The following is a 13083-nucleotide window of genomic DNA, read 5'->3' as shown; positions in this document are numbered from 1 at the left end:
ACTTGACTGTGCTCTAGTCTTACTCTTGGCTCTGTGTTCAAGTTTCACATCTCGTGGGTCTCTGGGGACCATAAAAGATTGCAAGAATTGAACTGTGTCCTTCTGCTTTGCAGAACAAATGCACTGTCAGCTTACTCTTCCTCTGACCCTACCCCACTCTTCATCAGGCCCATGCAATTTCTCCTCTTAAGGGCTTTATAACCCTGGACCATGTTTGTATTTCTTAGAGTCTTGTCTATTCCCCCTTTTTCCTCTCTCTAGCTTCCCATTCTTTCCCATCTCCTCCTTCAACACCCAGCCACTCCCAAAATCAAGCATAGTTGACACAACTCAAAATTCAGAACATTTATTAACAATCAATTAACTATGATGCATCTCTGGAGTGATAGCACAGCGGTAGGGCATTTGCCTTGCACACAGCCAACATGGCCGACCCGAGTTCGATGCATCTCTTTAATTTGAAAAAAAAATAATAAAATAAATAAAAGGTGTATGGCATGTCAGTGTTTTCCTAGGAAAACCATCTGGTACCTCAAATGGAACCTACCATTCCAGCTACTCCCATTACGTAGCCATAATAGAGAGAGATGTCCATCTCTTTTCCCTCTCAATAAAGTACTACACTTTCCCCCAAAGAGGTGAGTTTGGCAGTGTTCTCACGCTCATGCTGAGCCTTCCTTTTCATAGCCTCACGCTCTGGTCTATGCTCTTTGGTGATGGGCTTTGACATGTCTGGCTCGGGAACATTGGGCTTTCTCCATGGAATCGGTTGGAAACGGAAGTCTTGGAGGAGAAACTGACTCTGACGTTTGGGTGGCTACTGCCGCTTGTTCACAGAGACAGAAAGAGGCTCCCGCTGTAGAGAAGTGCCAGCTGCTGCCTTGTAGGGAGCAGGTCTAGAAGCTGCAGGCTGATGAATAGGCCGGCTACTAGGGTTCTGCAAACCTGGTCGAGATAGGTTGGTTGAAATGGACTTAGCAGGATTGGAAGGACCAGGCAAAAATGCAGTGGTTGACGGGGAAAAATTGGCAGCATTTGGCTGAGCTGCATTGGTACAGCCAGGCTTGGCAGGGTAAGCTGCAGCAGGAAGATGTGTGGCTTCAGATTTTCGTCTCCGAGGAACAGGTCCAGCTTGTGGATTCTCCATGGTAAGAAACGGCAAAGGTACCAATTTCACCTTCCCAGGAGGTGGCAGCTCAGACTGGGATGGGGATGAGCGTTTTTCAGCACTGCTACTTGGTTTCTGTGCTTTGACCTGAGTTTTCTCAAGGCCTTTTCCATCCCGTGTAGAACCTAGCCATGGCTTGACAGCTGAGGATGGCTTGACATCTTTGGGCTACTCAGGACCTGGGAGGAAGAGATTCCAAGTTTTGGATCACTCTTCCCCAGAGCATGAAACAATTGGACAGAATCCAGCATGTGTATGCCTAGGTAGCAGCGGGGTTTTTTAACTGCCTCTTGGCAAAGCTCAGGTTGAGTTTCCTTGCATTTCATCTTGCCAATGGTGAACTTTTCTTCTGCCTTGAACTTGTTCCCTAGCTGCTTACACTCATTAGCTTTCTTAGAGTTTTCTCTGGTGTTTTTTATCTTCTCCTGCCCATGGCTCTTTGTCTTGCTGATCCTGCTGGAGGCAGCTTTGTGAGATTTGCTGTTAGATTTGGCTGTGGTCACAGGACACCTCTCACTGACTGCAGCATTACAAACAATCCCTGCTCCCCTTAGCAAGCATTCTCAGACTTTTGGCTGGATTTTGGCCTTGGTTTATCCCTCAAGAGGTTCAGAAGCCTCCTTTTTGTTCTTCCATTTTGCATGGGAGGTCCGTTTAGTGCCACTTGAATTTTCTCGCACCTGCTTCAGAGTGATGGTGTCAGTGGTGTTCATTACCTGCGGATCTTTGCATGATCTAGGTCTACTGGGATCTGGTAGGTCTCCAGAGGTTTTGAAAGTCCAGTTTTCATCTGATCAAAATTCTTAACTTTTTGTTCCTGAGTTGGAGTTGGCGTCAGCGCCAGTTTACTTTGGGCTGGAGATATTATGGGAACTTCCCCAAGATCAGGTGAGTACCTGTTACTTATGTTTCACATACAACTTAATCTTGTTGATGCATTGAAGGTTACCCTGATTTTTGATCCACTTCAAAAATCACTACTTGAGTTTTTCCCAAGAAATATTTTTGGAAGGAAAATTTTATTTAAATTCTGTGTCTTAAGTTGTTTATCAACAATGTAGTTATTCATAACTCTAAGAATAATAATGCATACACGAATATAATTTTTCTATTTCATGTGATTTACATAGGAGGAAGTGTAAAGAAAACATCATGAAAAATATGTATCACAGAACTGAAAAAGAATTATGTAGATATTAATGAAATCTGGTCTCTGTAGCAAGCAGCATAGTACAGTATGTTATGGAGAACAGACCCAAGAGTAAGCCTTGAATAACAGTGGATGGCATCCCAAACAAAACCAAATAAAAAAGGACAATAAGGTTATTACTAAATTGTTCCACATATACAATATGAAGACTCTATTTTATTTTAGTAAAAACTGCTAGCCAAACAATGGAATAGAAGGTGATTTTTGAGTGACACTTTACCAGTCCATTAAAGAGAAAGGATTTATCAGTAACTACATAACAAAAAGAAAATAGGAATAAACGTGATTGTATTTCATAGACAAGAATTTTTTTTCTTTTTTATTAGTGAAACGACATGAGGTACAGTTGTAGATTTACAAATTTTTGTGCTTGGATGTCGGTCATACCACGATCAAATACCCATCCCTCCACCAGTGCCCATTTTCCACCACCAGGATAATATCCCTCCCCCCCATCCTCCCATGCCCCCATCCTCCCATCCCCCCATCCCCCCCTGCCACTGTGGCAGGGCATTGCCCCCTGTTCTCTCTCTCCTCCTGGGCGCTGTGATCAGCCAAAGAGGCATTGAGTGGCGAACATGTTCAGTCCAGTCTACTTTCAACCTGCATCTCCGCTCCTGGGAGGATCCTCCAAACACCCTCCACTTGGTGTTCCCCTTTCTATATGAATTGTCCTTTCCCCTAGAATACCCAGCTGGCCTCTAAGTTATGGAGTAATTCTCCTGGTGTTGCTCTCAGCTATTCTCGGGTATTAATCTCATATTTTATTATTTTATATCCCCCAGATAAATGCTATCTTTCTATGTCTATCCCTCTCTTTCTGACTCATTTCGCTTAGCATGATACTTTCCATATTGTACCACTTGTATGTAAAGTTCATGACTTCATCTTTTCTAAGAGCCACATAGTACTCCATTGTGTAGATGTACCAAAGTTTCTTTAACCAGTCATCTGTTCTTGGGCACTCTGGTCTCTTCCAGTTTCTGGCTACTGTAAAGAGTGCTGCAATGAACAAACAAGTGCAGATGTCACTTCGGCTACACGTTTTTGCCTCTCTGGGATATATTCCCAGGAGTGGTATCGCTGGGTCAAATGGGAGCTCAATTTCTAATTTTTTGAGGAACGTCCATACTGTTTTCCAGAAGGGCTGAACCAGTGGACATTCCCACCAACAGTGAAGGAGTATCCCTTTCTCGCCACATCCGCGCCAGCAACGGTTGCTTTTGTTCTTTTGAATGTGGGCCAGTCTCTGAGGTGTGAGATGGTATCTCATTGTGGTTTTGATCTGCATCTCCCTGATGATTAATGATGTAGAGCATTTTCTCATGTGCTTTTTTGCCATTCGGATTTCTTCTTTGAGAAAGTTTCTGTTCATTTCATTGCCCCATTTTTTGATGGGGTTGGATGTTTTCTTCTTGTGGAGTTCAACCAGTATTTTGTATATCCTTGATATCAATTCCTTGTCAGATGTGTATTCGGCGAATATTCTTTCCCATTCTGTAGGCTGTCTTTGTATTTTGGTCACTGTTTCTTTGGAGGTGCAGAAGCTTCTTAGTTTAAGATAGTCCCATTTATCTATCTCTGTTTTCACTTGCTCAGCCAGTGGCGTGTCATCTTTGAACATACCATTAGCCTCAATGTCATGGAGGGTTTTGCCAACTTTGTCTTCAATGTATCTTATGGTTTCTGGTCTGATGTTGAGGTCTTTAATCCATTTTGATCTTACCTTTGTACATGGTGTTAGGCAGAGTTCTGAGCCCATTTTTTTGCATGTAGCCGTCCAGTGATGCCAGCACAATTTGTTAAGGTGGCTTTCCTTACTCCACTTCACATTTCTTGCACCTTTATCAAAGATTAGATGATCATATGATTGGGGGGTGATGTCAGTGTATTCAACTCTGTTCCATTGGTCTGCAGTTCTGCCTTTGTTCCAGTACCATGCTGTTTTGATTATTACCGCTTTGTAGTTATGTTTGAAGTTCGGGAGGTTGATTCCTCCCATTTTCTTTTTCCCCAGAATTGCTTTAGCTAGTCGTGGGGGTTTATTGTTCCATATAAATTTCAGGAGTGTTTTCTCCATTTCTTTGAAGAACGTCATGGGTATCCTTATAGGGATTGCATTGAATTTGTACAGTGCTTTCGGTAGTATTGCCATTTTGACAATGTTCAGTCTTCCGACCCATGAGCAGGGGATGTCTTTCCATTTCCTCAGGTCCTCTTTTATTTCCTGAAGTAGCGTTTTGTAGTTTTCTTTGTCCAGGTCCTTTACTTCCATTGTTAGGCTGTTTCCTAGGTACTTGATTTTCTGGGGCACAATTGTGAACGGGATTGATTTTTTCATGTAGCTTTCCTCTCTCTCACTGTTTGCATATAGGAAAGCCATGGACTTTTGGGTATTGATTTTATAACCTGCAACTTTACTATACAAGTCTATTGTTTCTAGGAGTTTTTGGGGGGAGGATATTGGGTTCTCTAGGTATAGTATCATATCATCTGCGAATAGTGAGAGCTTTATTTCTTCCTTTCCTACCTGAATGCCCTTAATGTCTTTTTCTTGCCTAATTGCTATTGCAAGTACTTCCAGTACTATATTGAACAGCAGTGGAGAGAGTGGGCATCCTTGTCTCGTCCCTGATCTTAGAGGGAAGGCTCTCAGTTTTTCCCCATTGAGGATGATGCTTACTGTAGGCTTGTGGTAGATGGCTTTAACTATGTTGAGGAAAGTCCCCTCTATGACCATTTTGGCTAGGGTTTTCATCATAAAGGGGTGCTGGATCTTGTCAAATGCTTTCTCTGCATCTATTGATATGATCATATGCTTTTTATCTTTTCTTTTGTTGATATGATGGATTATGTTGATTGATTTCCGAATGTTGAACCATCCTTGCATCCCTGGGATGAATCCTACTTGGTCATGGTGTATGATCTTTTTGATGAGTAGTTGGATTCTATTTGCTAGTAGTTTGTTGAGGATCTTTGCATCTGTGTTCATCAGGGATATCGGCCTGTAGTTCTCTTTCTTTGTGTTATCTCTGTCTGCTTTTGGTATCAGTGTGATATTTGCTTCATAGAAACTGTTCGGGAGTGTGTTTGATATTTCAATTTCATGGAAAATCTTAAAGAGGATTGGGAGTAAGTCTTCTTTAAAGATTTGGAAGAATTCACTGGTGAATCCATCCGGGCCAGGGCTTTTGTGCTTGGGGAGACTTTTTATTACCATTTCAATTTCCTTGATGGTGATAGGTCTGTTCAGGTATTCCAGGTCTTCTTGGTTCAGCCTTGGGAGTCTGTAGGAGTCTAGGAATTTATCCATTTCCTCGAGGTTTTGATGTTCTGTGGCATAAAGCTTTTCAAAGTACTCCCTGAGGATCCTTTGAATTTCTGTAGTTTCTGTTGTAATGACCCCCTTTTCATTTCTGATTCGGTTTATTAGGGTTTTCTCTCTCCCTTTCTTTGTGAGTTTTGCTAGGGGCTTATCGATTTTGTTAATTTTCTCAAAGAACCAGCTCTTGGTTTCATTGATCTTTCGGATTGTTTTCTGGGTTTCCATCTCGTTAATCTCTGCTCTGAGTTTTATTATTTCCTTCCTCCTGTTCGGGTTGTGCTCCTTTTGTTGGTCCTTCTCCAAGTTCTTAAGCTGTGAGGTTAGTTTATTTATGTGGGCTCGCTCCTCCTTCCTGAGTAATGCTTGTAGAGCTATGAACTTTCCTCTTAAGACTGCTTTTGCTGTGTCCCATAGGTTTTGGTAACTCGTGTCCTCATTTTCATTCGTTTCTAGGACTCTTTTGATTTCCTCTTTAATTTCCTGTCTAAGCCACTCGTTGTTTAATAGCGCACTGTTTAATTTCCATGTGTTTAATTTACTTTTCTGTTTTTGTGTGTGATTTACTTCTAATTTCAGCGCATTATGGTCTGAGAAGATTGTTGATATAATCTCTATCTTCTTAATTTTATGGAGGCATGTTTTGTGGCTCAGCATGTGGTCTATCTTGGAGAACGTTCTATGTACGCTTGAGAAGAATGTGTATTGAGCTTTTTGTGGATGAAGTGTCCTGTATATATCTACTAAGCCCCTTTCTTCCATTGTTTCCCTCAGATGAAGTATGTCCTTGCTAAGCTTGAGTCTGGTTGATCTATCAAGAGGTGACAAAGCGGTGTTGAGGTCTCCCACTAGTATTGTGTTGCTATCGATGTCTTTTTCCAAATCTATGAGTAATTGTTTTAAGTACTTTGCTGGTCTCTCATTAGGTGCATATACATTTATTATTGTAAATTCTTCCTGTTGTACAGATCCTTTGGTCAATAGGAAATGGCCTTCACTGTCTCTTATGACCTTCTTCACTCTGAAATCGATGTGGTCTGATATTAGGATATCTACCCCAGCTTTTTTCTGGGAGCTGTTTGCCTGTAGGATTGTTTTCCAGCCTTTGACTCTGAGTCTGTGTTTGCTTTGACTATTGAGATGTGTTTCTTGCAGGCAGCAGAATGTTGGGCTCAATTTTCTAATCCATCCTGCCACTCTATGTCTTTTAATTGGTGCGTTTAGCCCATTGACATTGAGAGAGATTATTGTTATGGGATTTTGTCCCATTGTTCTGTTGAAATTTGGTGTATTTGAGAGGTCTGTCTTGCCTTAAAGTAGCCCATTTAGTTGTACTTGTAACCATGGATTTGAGTCTATGAAGTTCCTGAGCTGTTGTTTGTCCGTGAAACTGTGTGTTGTTCCTTCTATTATGAATGAGAGTCTCGCTGGGTAAAGTATTTTTGGGGAGGCATTTATTTCATTGAGTTTTTTCACTATGTCCCACCACTGTTTTCGGGCCCTGAGGGTTTCATCAGAAAAATCAACAGTGAGTTTTAAGGATGCTCCTTTGTAAGAGATTTCTTTCTTCGATCTTGCTGCTTTCAGAATTTTGTCTCTGTCTAAAGTTTTGGTCATTTTGATCAGGATGTGTCTTGGGGTATTCTTATTCGGATTTCTTCTAGCCGGTACCCTTCGGGCCTCCTGGATGTGGTCAGAAGTTTTCTTCAGCTCTGGAAACGCTGTAGCAATGATTTCTTTGACAGTTTCTTCTTCATCAAGGTTTTCTTCCCGTCCCTCTGGGACTCCAATAATTCTTATGTTACCCCTCTTGGCTTCATCACGATCTTCTCTTGCCATCTGTTCTCGAACTGTGAGTCTCTTTTCCATTTTCTGCTCTTTTCTGACAAGACTCTGAACTTGATCTTCGAGCTCACTGATTCTGTTCTCAGCCGCTGTTACTCTGCTGCTGAGGCCTTCCACTGAGGTTTTCAATTCGGTTACCAGGTTTTTCAGGTCCGACATTTCCGATTGCATTTTCCTCATTTCTGCCTTCAAATCCTCTTGTCTTTTATTGGCATTGGTTTCCATTGTTTCTTTTAGTTCCCTAAGCATCCTGAGTAGCTCCATTCTGAATTCCTTGTCAGAGAGGTTGTCTATCGGTATAGTACTGTTGGTGTCGTCTGGGCTAGCCTCGTGAATAAGAAAGTTTGGTGGGCTTTTGCGTTGCTTTACCATTGTGACCAGTGTGGTTTGGTCCGTGACACTCGCTGCTACTGTTCTAGTTGAGTGAGGAGAGGCTGCCAGGAGCCGTCCAGCTTTGTTGCTGCTAGATGCGCCTCTTTACCTTTCTGAGTCTGACCTTCTTCTCAATCAAGCGTTATTCTTTGTTTTATAACTGACATTGAGTGAAACTTTTGGAGGCGTTACTATTTACTACTGAACTTGTATAGCTGTTTTCGAACTGAACTTTTGTTGGAAATGGAGTAGGCGAGTGGGATTTTGTTGAATTGTAGTAGAAGAGGTGAGAAATTTTGTTTGTTATTAGGTAACAAGTTGATGAAAAGGATGAAAGGATGCAGGTCCAAGTTGATTGAAGTGAGTGATATACCTGGATGGGAGGGGCCGGTGTGCTGCCGGACGCGCTGCTCCAGATCAGGACGCGCGCTGGGGCTTGGGGTCGCTGGGGATCCTCGCTCTCCTCCCTCCCTTCTCCGGCTGGGCTCGCTCCGCGGGCCGTGCGTCTGGGTTCAGGGGCGGGGCTCCGCTCCGGTCCTCCAACCCACCTGGATGGGAGGGGCCGGTGTGCTGCCGGGTGCGCTGCTCCGGATCTGGACGCGCGCTGGGGTTTGGGGTCGCTGGGGATCCTCGCTCTCCTCCCTCCCTTCTCCCAGACAAGAAATGTTTTAAATGAGTAAAATACAGAAAGAAACTTCGAAATTACAAAAAATTATACTCATCAGTACCTTTGAATATTAACCAGCAAACAACATGTGTTAAACATAGCAGAGGATTTAACTTGATCACAGAAGAAACAGAAAAGACCATTTAAAAAGTGATGACAAAATATTGCAAATTTACTTCCAATGCCTAGATTAGAATTATCTTTATCAAACAGGAAAACTTTCTTCTCAATGTTTAATAAATGCGGACCAAAATCCCATAAAATATCTTTATGTAGGAAAACTCAGAATTCAGAAATATGACAAAAATGTGTAATTTGTCATGTGAGACTTGACTTTTCTCTTTCCTCTTAGGATCTAAAAACAAAAGTTGACTATTATCAAACTACTCTCATGTTAGGAAGAAAAAATCACATGAAATAATATTTGTAAAGATGACAAGCAGCTTTAACCTGGAATCTACTGACCACACAGATGAATCAAATCTCCTGATTCAAGTTAGAATATACCATTTTTTTTATTTTAACAGGCAACGCATACATGAACTTAAAAACCAGAACATAATAAAAAACATTGAAGATTCTGTGTCTTCCACCGCCCTAGATAAGCACTATTAGCTATTTATGGGGAGCATCATTTATTAAGCGTGTTTATACTCCAAATTGTCAAGTACCAAGTACTGTGTTCTAAGAAATAATAAGGAAAATATCCAGCAAGGATGGCTTTCTGATAAAGAGCTTTTCCTACTGGTAACCTATTGAAGGCATAGTATATTTTCTAGTCCTGACATTTTTTGAAGTAAAATTCTTTGACTTGCTCTCAGTGGATTATTCTCAGCATATTTCATATATATTCTTTCTTTTTTGATGTTAAGTCTTTGGTTCTCTTCAAATTTATGTCCAAAGGTTTTCCCCTTCCTTGATAATCGAAGTCCCTATTCTTCTTTCTTTCTTTCTTTCTTTCTTTCTTTCTTTCTTTCTTTCTTTCTATCCTTTTTTCTTTCTTTCTTTCCTATTTTTTCTCCCTCATATTGTCTTGGTGTCGATTGGTCAATGTTTTATGAAAGTGATCCCAAACTTGCTTACCTTAGAGGGCTTGCCTCCCTAACGCTCAGCACTCCACACCTTCCCCATGCCCCATATTTTCTTATTACCTGGTTTAAATAGAAAACTCAAAGATCAATGATTATTACTTTGTAATATCACTATATTCAAAATACTGATGTATAAATACAAGTGGAGAGACCATTACAGAGAACACATGCTAGTATATATTAACAGTTTTTCACAGCATCTATATTTTCTGTTTCTGTAAAAATACTTTCTCTGATTTACTTGTTTTCAGTGAATATCATGTAAAATTCACTATTAAAAGGAAAAAGAAACACAGAGAATCGACCCATATATATATATATGCGTGTGTGTGTATGTGTGTTTGTGTATTTGAGCTCCTAAGTATGTCTAAAATAGAATGTAATCAATGAGGAAAAACACTTTGTATGTGAGAGAAAGTAAGCCAATGTCTAAAATCACACAGCAAATGTCAAAGTCAAGCTAAAATGAGGCTTATAAAATTCTACTTGAATACTTTCTTTCATTACTACGTGCTGTTTTTACTTGACTGCTAAGTTTAGGGATGATAAATCTAAGGAAAAGCTTTGAAAAGTATTATTCCTTACCTGACATGGTCAGAGAAGAGGAAATACCGATGAAAGGTAGACGAGAAGAGGAGACGGTACGAGAGTACGTCTGAACACTGAAGCGGCTTAAGACCGCAAGTGTTCAGTAAAGACGACTGCTCACTGGTGATTGGTCATTGGTCACTCGTCACTTACCGTGATGATTCAAATTTGTTTACAAACAACTACATGGGACCCCCAAGATTCTACCAGTTGGTGGTTGGTTTGGTGGGAGAATGATGTCATAAAGTAGGCAGTTGAAAGGTAGAGGCTACCAATCAGGAGGTCAGAATCCCAAGAAGAAGACCGGATTGGATAGAGACCGGGGTAGAATGAAGCAGGCTAGGGAGATGGAATCCTACAAGACGGTTATAACAGTTTCACCTTCGTCAGACTCTTGTGTTAGAAAAATACTCCCATGATACTCAAGAGCTTAGCTATTTCATTAACACATCAAGAAAATTATGAAATAATCGTTTATATTGCACTGTTAAAAAAACAACATTTGGTATTACTAGTATATTTTAGATAACGTTTACAGCACAGCGGGTTGGGCATTTGCCTTGCAGGAGGCCAATCCTGATTCCGATTCCTCTGCCCGGCAAGCTACCCAGAATATCTCGTCCACATATCAAGAGCCTGGCAAGATACCCATGACGTATTCGATAGGCTAAAGCCAGTGACAACAAGTGTCACAATTTGTTGTAAGATGTTACTGGTTCCCGCTCGAGCAAATGGATGAACCGCGGGAGGACAGTGCTACAGTGCTATGATTGAAAAAATTGGTGGTTTCTTTCAATATGAGAACACTTACTAGGATAATTTGTAGATGAATCGAGATGTGTTAAAATGTAAATAAAATGAGAAGAAATAGTAAATGGACAGGTATCTTATTTGTACAAAACAAACAGTTGTTCTCAGTTTAAAACTGTAGAAGATAAAGAAAAACATATACTCATTTGTGTCAAAATTTTTCAACCTGAAAGAAAAGGATCAAAACCAATTTAAGTAATCAAAAAACAAGCAAAACCAACAAATACTGGCAATTAATATGATAGGCCAAGGATGAATGTTTTTAATAAATTAGTGCTGTTAAAAAATCAGGATTTAGCTATTAAACTTCAATAGTAAAAATAAGCATAAACCATGATCATATAATCTGTATTGAAAGAAGTGTAAATGACTGGTAAACGCAAGGGCAAGATACTCGCAGATGCCTACCAGGTTCTCTCAGAGTGAGAACTGGACAATAATTGTTGTTGTCTTATCAACAAAATCCAGTCTCTGTATCTTGGCCATTGATGGGATTACATGGCTCCAGGGGCAGTTTGTGGTTGTAACACTTAGCTACTAGGAGATGGGGGATCTGGTTGGAGGGGGCCCAGTCTTGATCTGAGCAGCCTTGGAGATCTCATCCCCCGGTTGCGCACACCTGGGTTCCTCTGTCAGATTCGTTCATGCATGAGGCTCCTTCAAGCTTGGGGAGAGTGGTCTAAAGCGTACCTATGGCTGGTTGCAGAGGTCTTCAGGTGCCAGGGCTCTGCTCGGCGCGGTGAGGGAAACTCAACACACCCCCTCCAAGGGACCCCGGTGAAGAAAGCCAGGTGCGGGGTCAGGAGACTGTCATTTTAGACATATTTGGAATTAAGTTTAGATCAAAAAGTACACATCATTCAAACTACGTATGTGCTTAGTAATAAATTACTGCACACTTGTTCAATCACCTAAGAAACCCCACTCTGCTCAGAGAACTAGATTTTTAATTATAGGTCTGTTTTGCCCGTGTGTCTTGGCTAAGAATCACTATCATTAGGTATGAAACTCACTATACACAAAGAAGAACACAGGCTGCTTTGAGTCATCTGTGATGTTAATTTGTGTTGGCCATTAAACTTCACTGAGACCCTTTTTTCTGTCCTTTACAGGAGCCTCATGAGTCTCAACTTCCGTTCAAGTTGAACTTATAATAATGTGGAATGAAATCATCAATATGCTCCTCACCTCTTCCTTCAGGAGAAAAATCCTACTTACATTCAAGGTGGTCAAAGTGCAGACAACACCATCCACCTTTTCCTGGAGATGTACGCGGGACTGCGGTGAGAACAGCAAAAGGCTCTAGTTTAATGGTATTAATGAAGGTTTCAGGGAAGTGCATTAAACAGGACTCATATAACATCTTCTAAAAGAATTATTTTGTAAAACTGATGCCTTGATTATGGTAAAAGATAATATGGTAAAAACCATATTTTTCTTTCTGGGACATTAAAGTTCTAAATCTATCAAGCTGCTTTGAAATACTTTCCTTGATTAGGTACCACTCTCTGCCATAGGGTAAGTAAGGACAACACTCAAAGTAATCAGAAGAGAAAAATTAACTCCTACTAGGTTTGGTTACACATATACTAAAATTGAAATGATACAGAGATTATCATGGTCCTTGCACAGAGACGACATGCAAACTTGTAAAGAGCTCCATATTTTTGTTGCAAGAAGAACTAACACGGCTACTTTAAGCTAAGGCAATCCCCACAAGTACAAAAATTCTACATAAAGATAGCACAAATCCCCATAACAACAATCTCTCTCAATGTCTATGGACTAAATGTGCCAATTCAGAGGCACAGAATAGGAAGATGAATTAGAAAACTGAACCCAACATTCTGATGCCTGCAAGAAACATATCTGATCAATCAAAGCAACCATGGGCTAAAAGTAAAAGGCTGGAAAACAAGTCTTCAAGAAAAGAACACCTCCACAAAGCTGGAGTAGCCATACTAGTATCAGACCACGTGGACTTCAGGCTAAAGGTTATAAGAGACAGTG

At 40.8% G+C, this 13083-nt stretch overlaps 1 pseudogene; it reads left to right on the top strand.

The window, feature by feature from the left end:
• Positions 1–12645: 12645 nt before the first annotated feature.
• Positions 12646–12742, top strand: LOC130036998 (uncharacterized; annotated as a pseudogene).
• The last annotated feature ends 341 nt before the right edge of the window (positions 12743–13083 follow it).

Source organism: Sorex fumeus, unplaced genomic scaffold (assembly GCF_029834395.1).
Source record: "Sorex fumeus unplaced genomic scaffold, SorFum_2.1 ptg000070l, whole genome shotgun sequence".
In the NCBI taxonomy this organism is placed as follows: Eukaryota; Metazoa; Chordata; class Mammalia; order Eulipotyphla; family Soricidae; genus Sorex; species Sorex fumeus.
This window is presented reverse-complemented; position numbering and strand designations above follow the sequence as displayed.